We start from the raw sequence: 19,246 nt of genomic DNA, 5'->3' as shown, positions 1-19,246 counted from the left end.
AATCCCAAGGCAATTGGTTGCTCCTAGTATTATTGGTGAATTCTTGAAAGAAAAAAATCCCATTGGATATAATGGGGATTTGGGGCAGCCCCAAACCCACCTCTGTGGGGTGGCAGCACCCCCAAAGTGGGTCTGGGGCCATGGCAAAAATGGCCTCAGTCCCTCCCAAGCATCCCCGGATTGATAGGAGTTATGGTTTTTTTAATTAGGATTTTCTAAGGCATTAAATAATATCTAATTGGAAAGAATGGAATGTGTGTCAGTGGGTGAAAGGTAAGCCAGCAAGCTCTAAGAGAGAGATTTATTTAATGCCTTAGGAAATCCTAATTTTAAAAAAACCATCACTCCTATCCATCCAGGGATGCTTGGGAGGGACTGAGGCCATTTTTGCCATGGCCCCAGACCCACTTTGGGGGTGCTGGCACCCCACAGAGGTGGGTTTGGGGCTGCCCCAAATCCCCATTATATCCAATGGGATTTCCCCCCCCCAAAAAAATTCACCAGCAATAATAGTGGCACCCATCAATTGCCACCCCAGCTTTTTTGCCCCTATCTGGGTGCCCTAACATGTAACATCACCCAGTCCGTCCACCTTACCTTACCTACCCAAGCAACTAAGATGACACACAGACAGACACCAACTGTATTGACTCTCTGATCTAACAAAAGGCCGCTGCTGCTGCTGCTGCTGCTGCTGCTGCCTGCCAGCAGTACAGCACACACAGAGAGAAGAAACAGGAGGCGGAGCAGAGCAGCAGACCTGCTGCTCTGCATGATGGATGATGTGATGCCCAAAGAAACCACCGCCTCACTCAGTGCCTGCCACTGAGGCCACCACAGACAGACAGAAGCCAACCTGCTCTGCTCTGCTGCTCCTCCCCTCCATGGATGATGCACACACACCCTACATCTGAGTTCTGATTCGTCTGAGACTGAAAAGGCCAAGGTGTCCAGGCAGGCCAGGGGACCGATCCAAACCAGACCAAGCGCAGTCAGCACAGGCCAGCAGCCAGCAACAACTACTGCTACTACCACTAGTGCACTGCTACACCAACATTGCCAGTCACACGCACCATAGCCTGAGCATAGCACACAGCAAACAGCTGCTGCCAGCCAGTGCCTACAAGCAAGCCAAGCCAACAAGAGCTAAGTAGACGGCACATGCCAACCCGTGATGACGCAACTGCAAGGGGAGGGCACAATTACAGGCAGGAGGAGGCGAGGCAATTCTAGCACAGATTTGAAAGTTGAAATCAAGAACTACCACCAGACTAGTGTGTCTGTCTACATAGTGCAGTGAGTGCAGCTGACTGAGCTGAGCTATGTGTGAGGAAGGAAGGATGATAGTTAGTTGGAGCAGACACAGAGTATTGAGCATTGGCAATGGCATTGGCAAGCAACACAACACTCACCTGCTGGTTCAGTAGTACTACACTACAGTTCTCTCTCAACTAGTAGTTGTCTTGTCCACACTAGTAGCGTCTTCATTTCTTCGTGTCTGCAGTGAGTGCATGCCTTTTGCCTTACTTGGGGAAATAAATGGTTCTCTGGTCCACCACATACTTGCTCTAGGACACAGAGAGGCCCAAGGCAGGTGGAGGCACCAGTGTGAGTGCATGTGTGTTGGTGTTTGCCAGGTGTTGTGTGTGTGCTGCTAGCTAGGAGGGGGGAGGGAGGGAAGGGGAGGGAGGGGGATGTACCAGAGGGGATTGAAGGGGGAGGAGGGTCTGGCTCAGAGTTGGTCATATGCTGCCACATGTATGCACACACGTGATGTGTGTGCTTCAGTGGGAGACCAGATTCTCATCACCTTGCCAGACCAGGGGCAGGGGCAGGTGAGGTGGGTGTGGAAGGGAGGATGGAGGATTATGAAGAGGAAGGAGGGAGGATGAGGGGAGGGATGGAGGGATGAGCAGGGGAAGGGAGGGTTGGAAGGGGGAGGGGGGAAACCTGTAGACACACAGCACTGACAGAGAAGACAGCACACTACAGCAAGCATCCACACACACAGACAGTGCTAACATCCATCCACACAGACAGACACAACAGAAAGAAACAGCCTGCTGCAACACAGTACACACACACACACACACACACACCTTTCTTTAAGCAGCAGCACAAGCGCAGAGACACACACAGACCCAATTCCCTCCCCTCCCCCCAAATAACCCAGACAATCAAGCAATAATCATCAATCAATATGTTGTGTTGACAGCCAGTTCATTTCTATTATGATGGTTTGTGGTTTTTTGCCATCAGAGTCAACATCAACAGTGACCATAATCAACAACATAAGATAAGAATTCATTCAGGAAGGAAACAATACAAAGACATTAAATTCGTTTTGCATGTAAACCAACCCCCACACATGATTTCTTAGGTAACATTTTTTAGAAAATCAATTCATTCTGCAGTCATATATTATTTCCTTTGTTACCAGTATGATTTGTAATATTTTTTGAGGGTTGATTTTAACATGACATTTTTTTAAAAATTTATTTACATATTTATTTACATATTTATGTACATATTTACAGAACGTATACCTGCCGCTGCCGCTGAAAGTCTAGTACTATTAGGGCTGTGCTACTTTAGGTGTGTGTGCCATGCCCTTGCCAGGTCCTCAAATGCTGACAGGTGGAGATAAGGGCCTGTGGTGGTCAGCACTGGGTTTCTTTTTAGGTGGGCATGGGTGTTGTAAATGTTTGGCCCGTCGCAGCACTACTAGTAGTTGAACTTGTGGTGTGTGGGCACTGCACGCTGTGACTTGGCTGGCACGACTCAGCATCGGTCATGTCAGCTCAGCTAGAGGTGGAAGGGGGGAGGGGAGGGATGAGCACAGAGGATGAGCCAGGCAGGTGACCAACCATGGGGCAACCACGGTAATCACTCACCCAGCTCAACTTCCAGCTTGGGATAGCCAAACAGGGGGAGGTTGATCTTGAGAAAGACCAGCTGCTCCACCAGACCAGCGTCCAAGCGGGAGCGAGAGGGTGTCACCACGTTCCCGGCACGTGAGAACACCTGCTTGCTCTGGACAGTGGTTTGGGGGCAAGAGAGGAGGTGCACAGCAATGACCGCCAGGTCTGGCCAGACTTGGCGGTGTGTCGCCCAGAACTGTGCGCAGTCCATTGAGCTGTCTTCCTCCACAGGCAGCTCCTCCAAGTACTGCGCAACGCATTGCTCAGCACTGGATGGGGCCTGGCAGGTCGAGCCTCCCGCACACCAGGCAAGGCGCCAAGGCACACCCACTGAAACCACTGGGTGGATTTCACAATGGGAGCAAGTGACTGCTGCGTTGGCGCTGCCTGGGATGCCACGCTGCTTGACTGGGAAGAAGAAGGGGAAGGGGAAGCTGATGCCGGCTGGCCGCCCATGCTGCTGCTGGGTGCAGGGTTAGGGTTAGGGTTAGGCCCCTGCACCACTACCAACCTCCTGGTCTCTGCAGGCCCTAGCGGCCTCCTCCTGCCTCACCTTCTGTACCAGGAGGTCCCTCTACCCGGGCAAGTCGCTGGCACTAACGACATTGCCCTTGATGGCTCGGTTGCAGAGACAAGATGGACATACTCCTCCCTGCTTCCCAACTCACCAACGAGCCACATGGCCACCCCATACTTCAGTCTCCCAGCCAGAGTACGACCCTCTGGCGTGGTCAGAGAAGTCTGGAGTTTGCCCATCAGCCTCTCCAGACCCAGAGCTGTGGGAAGTGCCTGGTTCAAGGGAGTGGTGTCGGCACACAAGCTGGAAGGGCTTGAGTGCCGACACCGCCTTGGACATCTGCTTCCACTCTGCATTCAATAGGTCGCAGACGGCCAAGGACTCGTCCCTCGCCAGGACGCCAAGGGCTCTCTCCTGCTCCAACAGGCGCTGGAAAAGGAGGGAGGTGGAGTTCCACAGCGTCTCCACATCCGTAGGGATGAGATGGCGAGGAAGCCCAAGGTCATCCTGCTTCTTGCGAAGCAGTCTCCTGGACCTCTTGCTGTGGTGGACGTGGGCGGCCAGCTTGTGAGCCTTCTCGACAAGTGTGGGCGTGGCAGCAACAGCACCTTGGGGGGGCAGCCCTGGCCATGGGACGCCTTCAGCTCCTTAAGGCCGAGGGCATCCCTGACAGTCAGATGGAGCGTGTGTGCCATACACCATATGTTCACACAGCCCATGACAGTCTCGACAGCGGCGGTAACGTTGGATGCATTGTCAGTGACAATGAATCCCCTGGAGAGGTGTGAACACCCACCAATGCACTCCTCTATCTGGCGGCCGAGTACAGCCGCCACCTCCTCCATGGTGTGCCTCATGTCCATCGTCTCCACATGCAGAACGGCCCACCTGTGCCGTAGTGCATCGGGAGCCACGCCGGACCCAGAAGCATCGCCCAAGGAGGTCCCCTCACTCTCCGGTCCCCACCAGTGGGCAGTGAGGGCCAGGAAAGCAGCGTGCACCCCACTGACACTGGTCCAGAGGTCAGTCGTGAAATGCACGCTGGTGCCCGCCGGAGCCACACGCAGCCCGGCCTACACGAGCTCCCTGCACCAGCGGTACAGGGAGGGGACCACGTTCCGGCTGAATGTGGTCCTTGAAGGGTGATGTATTCGGGCACAAGGTACTGGAGTATCCGGTGGAAACCGGAGTTCTCGACCACCTGAAATGGCTGGTCATCGGTGGAAATCATCTCCCCTATGAGGCGTGTGAGGTGATGATGATCCACACGAACAGTCCGCTTGCTGCCCGACACCTATGTCCACCGTTGGACTGGCAGTGTAGCCTGCTTTTTGGCTGGCACAGGCATACTGCCCTTATCCACCCTAGTGGCAGGTGCACAAGGCGCACCAGCGCTGCCAGCCTAGCCAAGGAGACCTGGGTGGTGATGCGCCATGTGCCTCCACATGGGTCATACCCAGGTGCCTCGCATCCTTGCCACAGCTGACCTGCACCCTGCAGTGGACACAGCAGACATGGTTTGGGGCATTTTCAGGGATCTCAAAATGCTCCCAGGCACTACTGCCCTTGGCCTCCTGCACCCTGGGTGCTTTCTTAGGCTTCTTTTTGCTGGGTGGCTGCAGTCCTGTGGGGTAGCAGCCCCCACTGCCTGCCCACTGCTGCCACCCAACCTGCGCCTTCTGCCCTCCGAGCGAGAGGAAGGGCCCAGCTCCACTGGCAGAGGAGAGGCAGGCCTCTCCTCCACCACCATGGCAGACCGTTCCTTGGAGTGGTGGGCTTCATGAGGGGGGGCCCCACTGAGCGGTGAAAGTATAGGTGGAAGGACCCCAAGAGGGAGGGAGAACCTGGCTGCACGGCTGCCAGCCGTAAGATCCTCACCGCCCTCTGCCTGCTCTCCCACACCAACAGTCTCCTCCACCACCACTGGTGGTGCCCCAGCAGCAACTGGTGCCGCCAAGGAGGGACCCACCACATCCCTAGTGCCTCTGCCTCTGCAGTGATTGCCGGCAGCAGGCTAGGGGAAATTGAGCCTGCGGACAAACCCCTCAGCTGGGGCAAAGAATTGTGCAATGGGGAGGACTGGGGTATCCTCAGGCTCCCCACGTCCACTCCCTCCTCTCTGTGCCACAGCCGCCGCAGGCACAGCCCGCACCTAGCCTCTCCCACCTCTGCCTGCCAACCTTTTACAAGGCCTGGCCGCAACACAGTGCTTGCGTTGGTCAGACATGGTAAACTTTTTCTAAAGGTGGGAGACTGTATGAGGAAGGCCAGAAAGCCGAAAAAAATTAATTTGGAAGGGGGGGGAGGGGGCAAAAAAAAGCTAATTAATTGGGAGGCGGCGGGAGGGAAATTTGATGGGGGAAAGCCAATTGGGGGGAAGGGAATGCTTTTTGCTGTGGGGGATAAAAAGCCAATTGAGGTGAGGGGGAGGGGAACCTTTTGAACTTGGGGTGGGTCAGGTGTGAAGCCAATTGGGGATGGGGATGGGTGTTTTTTTAAATTTGGGGAAAGGGTGGACCCCCGGGTGGGTGGTGGGTGGCACGGGCAGTTACTAGGTGGAATAGTTGTGGGGGGGGGCAAGTCTTTTGAGTATGGGGAAAATGGAAGATGGGGGGAGGGCACAGCACCTACCGGGGGGAGGGACGCAGTCAAAGCTTGGGAACCTGAAAATCAAAGGAAACCCTTCTTTAGTGAACAGTGTGTGGATGGATTGGGTTGGGGGGTGGATTTCAAGTAACACTGCGGTACCAAGCAACCTTGCCTATTTAAAAAATTGTACTTTAACAAAACCCATCCACTCCACCCAAAGCAAGCAAGCAAAACACATGATAGAACATCATATATCATCAAAACCTAACAACAATGACCTGGGGTGGAGTGGGGTGGGGAACCTGTTAAAACAAGAAACAACCTGCAAGAAAAGCATGCAACACAACAACAATTTCTTCAGCAACACACAACAGTACATCTCCAAGTGTCCCTCCCCACACCCAAATGCATTTCAAAATACAGGTGTCCCTATTTAAAACCGCCAACTAGGGAAAGGGGACAACAAAAGGTGCACACAATTGCGCACGCACACTAACCCCTCTTCTTCCGGTCCTTCTCCTGCCGCACACTGCTGGTCACAGACGCACCAGCCAGTCACCAGTCACAGACGCACCAGACAGGGCGGCCGCACAGGGCACAGGCAGCTGGGGTGGGTCAACGATGGAGGGGCAGAAATGAGGAGACAACAACTCACCCCCAAGCAGAGCTCAACTCACCCCCAAGCAGAGAAAAATAAAATGAAATACTTCAAGAAAAAAACAAAAACTGATGGCAGGGACCAGGTGAGGTTGGTGGTGGTACTGTGTGGCTGCAGCTGTGGGAAGAAGGGATGAATGAAAGAAGAAGAGAGACTAGAGAGAAGCAGAGAGAGAAACGAGAGAGAGAGAGAGAAACAGAGAAAGAGCAGCACGGAGATGGGGGTGGGTGGAGGTGTATGCAATGCAATGCCTGAAACCCAAGAAAAATAATGTGCAGCAAAACAAACAGGCAAAAATCTCAGGAACAAAAACAGACCAAAATAACTGGTATTTGTAATATTATAAGCAGCAACACAAAATCCTTAGAAAAGCCCAACTCGGGCAGGCAGCACCAGCAGAGAGGGTGGGTGGGTGGGGGTGGGGAATCTGGATGGGAGGGGAGGAGCAAAGGGGGCAGCAGGAGCAGGCCCAGTCAAGGGACACACAAATTAATAATTACATCAAAGCAGAAAATATATAAATTAACAGCAGCAGCAACAACAACAACGAGAAACAATAATCCAAATGAATGAATGAATCCAAACAATATATAATCAATGAAATAAAAGCCAGCAAGAACAATAGAGTGGGAGGGGGTTGCAGAGGGGCAGATGTGGCACACAGGAGAGGTGAGGGTCACAGGGCAGGGAGGCCAGGCCAGGCTGCAGGGCCTAGGCCCCGAGCCAGGGACTGGCCTGGCCCGGGTGGGAGGGATTGGAATAGGAAGGAGATGGGATGGCAGCAGGGACAGGGAGAGGCATGCACAGGCAAGAACAACAATAATTTTTTAAAAAGCTGGACAAGGTAGAACAAAAACAAAGCACAAATAATAAAACAGCACCAAATGAAACTAATGCAGATGGATGGGGGTGGGGGAGGGGAAGCCAAGAAATGATAAAGGAGGAATGAAAGAAAAAATGGATGAGGAAAGGAGGACAGCAGAAGAACAACAAGAATATGGGAAAAGTTAAGAACAAAGTAAGTAAAGTAACAGAGAAGAGACAGACACAGGGCAGATGGACAAAAGAAAGAGCACAAGGTGGTACACACTAGCACACACAGTCAAGGGACTCACAATTACAGACACCAGCAAACGAAGCAAGGTCCAGAGATGATGATCCCACAACTGCAGCCAAAGAGAATTTTCCAGGCAAGAGGCTTGGTTTAAATAGGTTTGAAACTCCCTCCTTTGGGAGCCCCCACCTTTGCACTCCACACACACACACACACACACACACACACACACACGACCAACAGGGTGCCAGCTCTCAACAGTGGCACAGCCAATAGCCTACCAGAGCCCAAGACTCATTCTGGCCAATCAAAGGATCAATAGCACAGCCAATGCAATGTCTGAAAAATAGCCTCACAAAATGGAGGCCAGGAGCAAAAGTTGAAAGAAAGGAGCCACAAAATGGAGAACACACTATTCAATTAATATAGACCCTATAGAGCCCTATGGCACATCCGAACCAGTTCGGATTCAGTTCGAATCTGAACCGGTTTGGATTCGGAAGAGCCCAGTCTGGTTCGAATTCGAGCCGCTGAACCGAGCCGGTTCAAATTCGAACCGGTTCGCACATCCCTACTCTAGGAGGCAGTTCAGATACCAGGATCCTCACCTCTCCTGACCAGTAGGCCAGAACAAAGCAAGGCATAGAGAATACATACTATGTTGCAAGTTACAAGGTCTGCACGGCACAGAGTATGAGAACCAAAGCATACTAAGCAGATTCTTTCCCACTGACATACATTCAGGAATACAAGATGGAGGGGACTCTTGCTCTCTTCAGCTACCATCAAAATGGTGTAGCAAGAGCTCAGTTCTCCATTAACTATATACCCTAGGATCAATACATATAGATCAATATGAAAGGCTTAGATTCGCATGTAACATTCCCCCCTTGAGGCCAAAAAGTGCAACCACATGCTCCTTTTTCAAGCCTCACTATCACACTCATGAAGATATTGAGCTACCTCAGGCCTTGGCTTTGGCATGCTCCTTGTATTACCCATAGACATCATTATGGAAATCAAAATACAACAGCATACAGTAACAAGCATGACCAACACTGCTCCACCAACCACATATCCAGGAATCTTTACCATACCAAGTCTATCTCCTGAGATAACCTTCTTTGGCAATTTAGGTAGAACTTCCCTACGTGGGTGTCCTGGGGTGTTTCTCTAAGAATCTGAAACTGGAAAGCCTGATTTCAGGACCCATATTAACCATGGGTTAACTCTTTTATCCAAACCACATAAGGGCTTTGGTTTTGTTCTGTCTATAACAGATAAAACCATCTGGTGGTTCTCTGAATCTTCCTGATAACATTTTCCAATACACCACATAAGGCAAGTATCAAAACTATCATAAATACAGAAACCATCATACATTTTTTTCAATCATAATCAGTCCCAAAATTGTCAAGAATGCATACACAACATCAATAGCATGTACAGCTGTGTTCCAAGCCAATTCCATTTCACCAGAAGTACCAGCCACACTCCTTTCTGGGTCTGACATTCCAATTCCAGGAATGATTGTGCAAAGAGCTTTGTGGAGCCAAGGGCTTCTGGTGATTAATGGATTATTAGCTCATGGAAAGCAATGGCAATGATAAATAGTATCATTTTGGAATCAGATATACTTACAGTCACATCAGATAACAAGTATAGGTGCTCAGGAAATTAACAGATAAAACTTTAGCTAGCCAGTTTTCTCACATCCAGAACAGGCCTAGGAAGTCTCAAATAATGTCCGTAGAGCACAAAAGAACCTTCAAGTTGGAGAAAGGTGCAGACTTACAGGTAGATGCCTTGGGTAGGACAGTAAGATGATTGGCACAGGATGTAGGCATCTTCTGATCTCCACCACAGTACCCAGCAGTTGGAGTTCCGCAATAATAGCAGCACATAGTCACCACAAGGAAGTGGAGCAAATCAAAGGAAGTGGACCCCCCTCAGGCAACTGCTGTTGACAGCGGGCATCCCAGCCTGCTCCAGGTCAGAGTTGTCCTCTGGGGACTTCCTTGACAATTGGATGGAAGAATCCAGGACCAGGTACTCCTTCCCTCTCACTTGACCATAGTTCCAGGTCACATACAGATCTGGAGAAGACCAGTCTTTCTTGGAAAGATAGTTCAAGACACAGTTGGTTGCAAGCCTGCTTACTTGGGAGAAAGATAGGCAAGTGAGTTACCAACAATTCCCTCCCCTGGGTAGGGATAGCGTCCTGGGATCAGATCCCTGGCAACACAAGTGGGTACCATTCTCAAAGGAGAAAGGTTATAAAACTTTCAAGGCAGATAACAGAATGAATAAAAGCTGAGGCCATTGTCAACTTGGTCCTTTGGCATAGTTTCCCTATCATGTTTTGTGTCTTGCCTGTTTGCCCTGGCTCCTTTCCCCATCAGTCCAAAACAGAGGATGATGTCCTCCTTTGGCTTTAATCCAAACAAAAATGACAGTTGCAAATGTTCACAAGAAAAAAGTGCCCACATTTTCACTCCCCTTGTGAGTTTGTGGCTTTGAGGAGACATACATAAATTCCAACATAAATTCCAGCACTTGAATTCCACATAGGCCATCTGAGTGTGACTGCAGACAAAGTCTGGTTTCCATGTAGCCTCATGGCAACCCTTTGAGGCAGGCCAGGCCAGGTTGTGAGAGAAGTGACTGCAAGTGTCTTGGTCGAATGAGGACCTGAGCTCGGGTCTCCCCAGTTCTAGTTCAACACTCTAACCAGTGCACTGTGTTGGCTGCCAACATACTCACGAACTTCTGTCAAGGCATTCGATCTCCGTCCAGTGTACCTGACTTCATCCTCTCTAATAAAGAGCTAAGTGAGTGTCCGTGCCTTTCGAACGTTGGGGATCTGCGGCCATGTCTCCCAGAACAGTCCAAGGGAGACACAACCGCCGACACCAGTGTTGATTCCTGCCGCATTCCGCCCACCCTCCCAGCTGCCCGAGTCCTCCTCTCCTGGCCCCACAGGCGGCCATGTTGGCTCCCAGACTGGGAGCAGGGAGCAGGGAAAGACAGTGGCGGCAGGAAGGACTGGCACCGCTGGCGGCGGCCGCCGCGGTGAGAAGACTGGCCCCGCTGGCGACCGCCGCCGTGCCAAGTAGACTGGCCCCGCTGGCGGCCCAAACTAAGGCCGCTGCCGCCCGTCCGCCCTCCCTCCCAGCCGCCCGAGTCCTCACCAGTCCACACCACAATAAGCCCCCTTCAGTCGGGCCGATCAGGGCCCCGCAATTCTAAAAGGAGAGGAGCTCGCAAACAGAGCTCCTGTCTCTGCAAAGCCTCTCCCTGAACTGGCGTGTCTCCCATGCTGCCTTCAGGTCCACTACAGGCCACGCCGCCGCCGCCACCACCACTCGGAGAATAGGAGGAGCAACAGTGATAGCTCTAAGGACGCCACGGCCGAATGAGGAAAATCCGCCCATAGAGGCGTGTATGAGTTGGGCTTCCGAAGTTCAGCCTCTGGCAGCCTCAGGAAATTGCTAATGTTGTTCCGCACTCGCGGAGGGGATGGTTGCAGTCTTAGTACACTTTCCTTTGAGTAGCCCCATTGGATGTAGTGGGATTTGCTTTCGAGTAACGCATGCATGTGTGTGACTACTAGCCGGCTTTGGGGGTTGAAGTGAAAGGCTGCTGCAATCCTAAAACACACTTCCTGAAAAGTAACTACCACTGAACGCCGGTAGGTCTTGCCCCTGAGCAAACCTGTTTAGTTCACTTGCATTTTAAGCAGTGCTAACTGCGAGTATAAAGGTATTAAGAAACGTATAAAGGAATTAAGACTAGACTATGCATATGTACATTTCAAATTATGTGTGTATGACATGGGAAAACAATCGGCTTATTAGACACACCCACATCTGAAAATCGCGCTTTCCCCAACACGATCACCAAAAAACCTACCCTTTTAGTCTGCAGTTCTGTGCACATTTTCCAAAGCCTCAGATTAAATATGCATAGGCTTCCAATACACACCAGATGAAAGCAGAAATAGTGAAGAATTGTGGGGTGCTTTTGAAATCAGCCCATTAGATATGAAAAGTGGATTAACAAAACAATTGTGCAGAAAGGTCTGGCTCTGCGTAAGGATTGCTTACATCTGTGCGCTTAGTGCTAGATTGCTTTGGGCTGCTTCGTGAGAGGAAGGAAAAAATGTTTTAATAAACGCTGAAACTAGCGAAAGCATTTTGATGGATATGTCGTAGGAGGGTATGTTCCAACGAAGTGCAAAATAATAAGACAAAAAGGATCAATAGTAGTACTGTACATTTTCCAAAGATATTCTGATCTGAAAGACCTAAATCAAACGGGTTAATTGCATGTGTAGTAAACGTGAACGATCATGAGCTGGCACTATTGACCCATAAAAACTAAACTCCACTTAATCATTTTTTGAGTGTATTGTAAAGGGGAGGGTTGAAAGCTAGGCATAATTATTGAAACAGTTGCAAAATATAACAGTGGGGTGTGCAAAAGGCACTCGAGAACAATAATTTAGATATTACAGTCATGGAGCATTAATTTTTAATAAGCCATTGATTAAACCATACATTTTCGCATTCTTCCCAGTGGAAAAGCAGTCTTCCTGGCTCTTATACCAACATGAGCAATCACACATCTACACAAAACCAGTAAAATAAGGGACAAAGCTACCGACAGGTACCATGAAACCTGTACTTTATTTCAAACTTTCTCATCTTTATAGAACTGTTTGATGAGTTACCTTGAGGGCTGTCACCCCATTAAAAAAAATCTTAGTCACTTAATTTACATAAATTTGTACTTCAATTAAAGACAAGTTTTGAAGAAGAAAACCATATTTTAATTAGTTTTAGATGGTGCATGTGTATGTTCCAGTAGTATTCCTTACAGTGGGAATAAAAAGCTTGCTTTTTTAAGATGGTACCTGCCATCTGTACTTTTAACAAGCGTATTTATTAAACATCTTTCACTTTTTATATGCAAAATGCATTCACAACATACATTGCACGATTAATCAAGGATGCTATTTAGCAGATTAAATCAGTCTTTCAACCACTTAAGTAAATGAAGATTGCAGTCAACTCAAAAATTAACTACATAGGATATAGGTTTTGTTCTGAGCAGTTTTTCCGAGTTGCGTCCTTTGCGCCCAAAGCGCCAGTTCGGGCAGAGGCTTTGCAGAGAGAGGAGCTCTGTTTGCGAGCTTCTCTCTCCTTCTCAGATTATGGTCCCTGATCGCCCGACTGATGCGGGCTGAAGACGGTGGCAAGGAGGACTCGGGCAGCTGGGAGGGCGGGCGGGAGGGCGTCATCCTCAGCAGCTGTTTGGGCCGATTTGGCCCTTAATCAGGTGGGGGGGTGGACGAAGAAGGAATAAAGGGGGGGGATCTAGCGCCCGTTATTATAACGGGATTAAAAATACTAGTTTTCCATAAAAGGATGATCTGTCAGTAACATCTAGCCTTTGGGATCTTCACCATCCCCATCTAAGCCACGTGCAAATAATGTTCCAGCTCTCCATCTTCAGCCTTATAATTAACAAGTCACTGATGGATACAAGTTTGGATTTGACATTTCTGTAAAGCGAAAACAACCTCTCGAGACAAGGGAAAAGATAGCCTACACAGGTAAAGTCAATCCCTGCCCTCTGTCAACCAACAGCTTGGGCATTACCTGATTTGGCATGTCCAGTGAGATACTATACCTTCGTAAAGTAGGATTGTTTACTACACAAATTACACAGGCTGTTGCCACATGTTCTGCAAAAGGGTACATCCAAGAGGCACAAAAGTGTCTTCGTATTGACTAGGAAAAACCTAAGGATTGGTCCTGGAAGAATTCCACATCCATCTGTTGTTCTTCACCAGCCATCCTCTTCTAAATGTGCCCCCTGCTGTGGTGCAAAGTCAATGTCCTTTTTCTGAATATGTGGGGGGTTGTGCCAAGATAGCACAGGAATCAAAGATGCTTGGAAACAGGAATCGAAGGAGCAGCAGTTTTAACTGCAGCATCTGCCATCCAATTACCCTTTGTCACTGGGTCATTTCCCTCTGGTGACCTCTGCTATAGATGATTGCAACCTCTTCTAGTAGTGTAACAGCAGTCTAGAGTTCCCATATCTGTGTCCCATCCTTGTTTCCCACTGTTAAAAATCTTCTTTCTTTCCAAGTGGCCCCATGTGTTGTGTAAAATTATCAGAGCAAGTTCTACATATTCACAAACAAAAAAAGTCCCATCAGCACAGAGATGGTGGGGTTTTTGGCCCCAGTTCACGGCATTTTAACAAAATGAGGAATCCTGCACAGGACTAAACAGGAATAAAGTTTCCAGGAACAAAATCTTCACCGGAGCCTATCTGGGCTCCCACTCAGAAAACACACACACACACACACATATCACCCCTGGAATTAACATAAGGTATTAATAGACACAGTCACACTACATTCTTGTGTGAACAAAACAATGCTGTGGTTTTAACATGTTTAAGGCTTACAGAACAGAAAACATCCATTTTCAAGTAGCCTGTAAATCTACACCTTTTGTTCTTCAGAATCACAGAGGATTTTATAACACCTAAACATATTTAGGGCACACAATCATTTAGCCATAAAACTCAGTTAGCAAAGAAACTCAAAAGGGCAAAAGCTATTACAGTCTTTCACAAAACAGTCTGTAATTCAGCTTACCTTCTCTTTTAACTTACAAGTGCCATTAAACCTTTTTATCATTTCCCAACCAAAATCATTCAGACAGTGCACATTCCTTTCTTCCACTATTCCCCCCTTCTTTTTATCCTCTTCTCCCCAACTGCAAGCAGTTGAAGGAAGGAAGAAGGAAAAAGAAAAAAGGGAAACAAAGCAACCTTTGTTCCCAAGAGGGAGAAGCTACCAAAGAATGTCTGCAAGTTTTCTTAACAGTAGAGATAGCAGCACAGGGGTGGAGGAGCCCTGATGTACTATGTTGCTTGGCAGCAGAGCTGAGCGGGCAGCTTGAGCCAGCAGAGCATGGACACAAAACTCAATCTCCTCTTGACTTGGAATCAGAGCTTGCAAAAGTGCCATGATTCCACCCCCATCTAGCAGCATAGGGATGACAGTTGCAATGAGACAGAGTAGCAACAGGAAATATCAACAAGAGACACATTTCTTTCAGGAGTTCCATCCTGCCTGCATGCATTTTAACAGTGCATGCAGTGGCGAGCGCTTTCCCCCTTGCTCCCCGCTCTTTCCTCTCTGTTGAAGCAGCAAGTAGCTGCTTTGCTTAGAAACAGAACACAGGCATCATGATTTTAGCAAAATGCAATCATCCCTTCCTCTGAATCATAGCCCTCGGGGACCGAATCAGGGAGTACCTTTAAGCATACTGATGCTCCACAATTTTACCAGCTCTTGAGCAGAACAACAATTGCAAAATTCTTCTGAGGGCCACAGACAGTACTACTCCTGACAGGGCATAGTACTGCCATTGATCACGGCAATACATAGTCATTCTTCTCTTCCTGAGCTCAATTTTCCCCATACTGATTCCAACCCTTAAGAATACTCTGCAACGGGGTGCAAGACGTCTCTTTGCACTTCGATACACAGGAACCCATTGCCCTCTCGTTCCGGTCTTACGGTGATGAACCTACTTGGTGCACCTGAGCACCATAGCCTCTCTGCTGCCGGCCTCACTGCACTGTGTTCCCTATTGCGATGGACTCAGCCCCGGGAGAACTGGTCAGCTGACCCCTAGTGCCACTGGCAATTTTCGACCAAGTGGGGATGAGCACCCAACAAATTGCTTGCAACTCGTGGACCGGGTTCCCCTGGTACCACACGGACCCCAGGGATGGCCGGCCAACTCTCCCCAAGCCTTGCCACCCACAGACTACCCGGGAACTAACCAGTCACGTGCCAGGAATGTCTAGAAGGGACTTTATTTCTTACCTGTGTTCTCGGACCCATAGAGAAGTATTTGAAAGGTGGGAAGTTTTTCCTCTATTGGCATCACTCTAAAGTGCTGGAGGGTGCCTCAAGCTGGCCTCCTCGAAAGCTGGACTCCAGACAAAGGGATGCCGGTGCGCGCTGCCCAGCTGTTGAGGGGACCCAGAGGGGCCGCTCACAGGCCAAGTAGTGCAAGGCTGGGGAAGCCGCCTCGCTTGATCCTGGCAAATGAGCCCCCAAATGTTAACCAACGGGTTACTATCTACTTGGTAGACAATAGCCAATTTTGTACATACCAAGGAGGAGAAAACTTTATAGTTAAAGAAGCTTTATTGAATTCTGCAGAGTTAACAAAGTGGCCATCTAGGGGATAGTTCCCAAAGACAAGATGGACCCAAGATGGTGTCCCTCCAAAGCTTTTATACAACAATTGATACATCTGGATACATCATCATTCACAAGAAGCCAGCCAAGTAGTCCGGCCGTACAACTTCATATTAGGCCAACAGGCTTACAATACTACCATTGTTAAAGGAGTGCTTATGCAGCCTCTAGGAGGCAGTTCAGATACCAGCATCATCACCTCTCCTGACCAGTAGGCCAGAACAAAGCAAGGCATAGAGAATACATATTATGTTGCAAGTTACAAGGTCCGCAAGGCACAGAGTATGAGAACCAAAGCATACTAAGCAGATTCTTTCCTACTGACATACATTCAGGAATACAAGATGGAGGGAACACTTGCTCTCTTCAGCTACCATCAAAATGGTGTAGCAAGAGCTCAGTTCTCCATTAACTATATACCCTAGGATCAATACATATAGATCAATATGAAATGCTTAGATTCACGGGTAACAGAGGGAGTGAGAACCATGGGGTGCACGACACAGACCTTCCTCCTCTCCTCTCCTCCCTCCCATCCCTGAGTTTGAAGCCAAACTACTTGTTTCACAAGCAATAAAATTACTTACCCATTTTAATTTGTTTAGACTGAGGCTCTTTCCTTTCCCCAATATTCCTAGCTTCCACTGCCTAAAACTAACAGTTTCTAAAATCAACTAACTACAGAACAAGCACAAACACTTAAATTATTATTTTTTTTAAAGGGAGGGGGGATTTGGCTCAAACTGGGTGTGATATAAGAGCAAATTATCATCTACAGCGACAGAATCACAAGCGAAAACATATAAGGTGGGGTGGGGACACTCAAAGGCTGCCAAATCCCTCTTATACAAGTACCCCTGTTGAAACAAGTAGTTTGGGGAGAAACTACTACTCACAAAGCCGAAGCCTACATATTCAGCGGCTTACTAGCGCAGAGCAGAGCAAGCTCTGCGTCCTAGAAGGAAGAACGAGGAGAGTGCTTGTTGAGGGGGCAGATGCAAGTGGAGGACGATGGAGGGAGGTCTGTGTAGCAGTCCAGGTCCTAAAGCATGTGCTCCATCTGCCGCCCCACAGTCCTCCTCTAGTACCCATGGCGGCACCCCATTGTGGTCACCCTGAGCAGCAGGGCTGCGGCTCCCCACTCGGGGCGAGGGAGGGAGGAAGGCATGAACAGCAGCAGCAGGCAAAGAGGAGCAGGCACCAACCGCCTGAATGCGCTGCTTCGAATGGCAAAACGGCCTTGCGGGGGGTGGGGGTGGGAGCTTCTCCCAGGGCTGGGCAACAACAAGAGAGAGTGTGGGGGGGGGTTGCCACTGCTGGCGGCTGTTGCGAGTCCGTGAAGAAGGGGAACACGCAGCCCGACCACCTCCCCCCACAGCAGCTGTTGTTCACGTGTAGAGACTCTTCCTCTGAATGGTGGCTAAACACATGCCCCCAAGGAGGAAATATTCAGAACAGAGTCTAACATGAACTATCTGCCCGACTCAAGGACTCCTGCGAAAAATATATCTTTCTCCCTCTTCTTTTACAGCACCGGCAAACATCTCCATTAAATGTGGTGGGGGGGAGCAAATTAAATCCTGCTAAAGTAAGCACCACTCTCAGCGACAGATGATCCAAGTGTTCTCCCCACCCCAGACCCCACGAACACACACACTACAAGAGAGAGATAATCATATCTTTGCATTTGAAAGCAGTTTACACTTACTAAGTTTGGACTCACTGGGGGAGTGTGTATGTCTGTGCAAGACTAATCAATCAGCAGCAACTCAATGAAAAACGGGAAACTCCAAATCCAACCAACTTAATGAACGTAGGCAGGCAGCACACACAGTATGAGTACCGAACAGCACACTGCTGCTGGTCTCTCTCTGTCCAACCCACATGGTTGTCTCCTGCGCGCAGGCTGGTTAGGACTGATTCCGGGGTGGGGGCATAGCACACGCTCTCCAGCCAATCAATGGGATTGAAGGAGTGGAATAAAAATTTTAAAAATATATATTTGCGTGTGTGTGGTGGTGCTTGGGGGTGGGGCATGGCAGCCATTTGGCGCCCCCTGCAGTTGCCTGCCTCCCCCTGGTTATGCTTCTGCCCGTAGTTCTTCTGTATACCAAGGGGCCAGTTTTGAACCAGGTCAGAGAGGACGCTTAGGAGCAATCATGTCTACTGCCCCAGTGAGTTTGCTATTCCAATTCTCCACCAGGGCATCAACAGGATCACCAGCAGAGCGAACACTAAATCCCGCCAAGGCTCCTTGAAATCCTGTTGGATCCAATAACCTTCTCGGGCGGATCATCCTAATAGGTCCCTCGCCCCTGTGAAGGTGGGAAGCGATTGTGAGTCCAACCTTAACCAGATGGTGGTCTGTCCATGACAATGGGGAAATCACAGGATTCCCCACCCACGGAACACCACCCTGATCAGAGTGAAAGACCAAATCAAGCGTGTGACCAGCAATGTGTGTCGACTCCAAGACCACTTGGGATAGGCCCATAGTCGTCATGGCTGTTGGAAATTCTCTGTGGTGAGAGAATCCCTTTCTCATTATAGAGGCACAACACAGCGGATTTAGTTAGGATGAGTGTATGCTGAGGGTAAAGTAACTTGGAGCCAATTCATAGTTTCAAATCAATATATAAGGCATTTATTAAGGAACTCCATTCTAGATAGGAAAGTGAGGAGTTAGGATCTCTATCTATCTAGCTGGATGCAGATAGATTCTGCATCTTCTCTACACACATGGTGCAGGGAGAGAGGCTTGCCATGTTGCAAGGTAGAAGGGCAGGTAGGGAAGAGAGAGAGGAAGGAAGTTAATCCCTGAGATTAGCAATCTACATATCCAAAGGGATAGTGTCACAACAGTGGAGAAGGGGTGACCAATGTCTTGACCTTCTAGCCCTCTGACTTACTAGTCTGTCCTCCACTGTCTGAGACAAGAGACAGCGCAAAGTCCTTTAACTTCCAACACCTCTCGATGTCTCATGACTCAGTTTACAAGATCCATTTTCTCTCTCAGCTTTTCAAAGCGGGGTCTTGGTAGTGGCCTAGTGAGTATGTCTGCAAGCATTTCATTTGTTGGGCAGTAGATCAGCTTGATTAGTCCATCCTTCTGCAGACTTCTCACTACATGGTACTTCACATCAATATGTCTGGTACGCCCCTTTACATCTTCTTGTTTGGAGAGTTGAATGCAGCTTTGGTTGTCTTC

Source organism: Hemicordylus capensis, chromosome 2 (assembly GCF_027244095.1).
Source record: "Hemicordylus capensis ecotype Gifberg chromosome 2, rHemCap1.1.pri, whole genome shotgun sequence".
Taxonomy (NCBI): Eukaryota; Metazoa; Chordata; class Lepidosauria; order Squamata; family Cordylidae; genus Hemicordylus; species Hemicordylus capensis.
The sequence above is the reverse complement of the archived record's forward strand: the minus strand, read 5'-3'. Positions refer to the sequence as shown.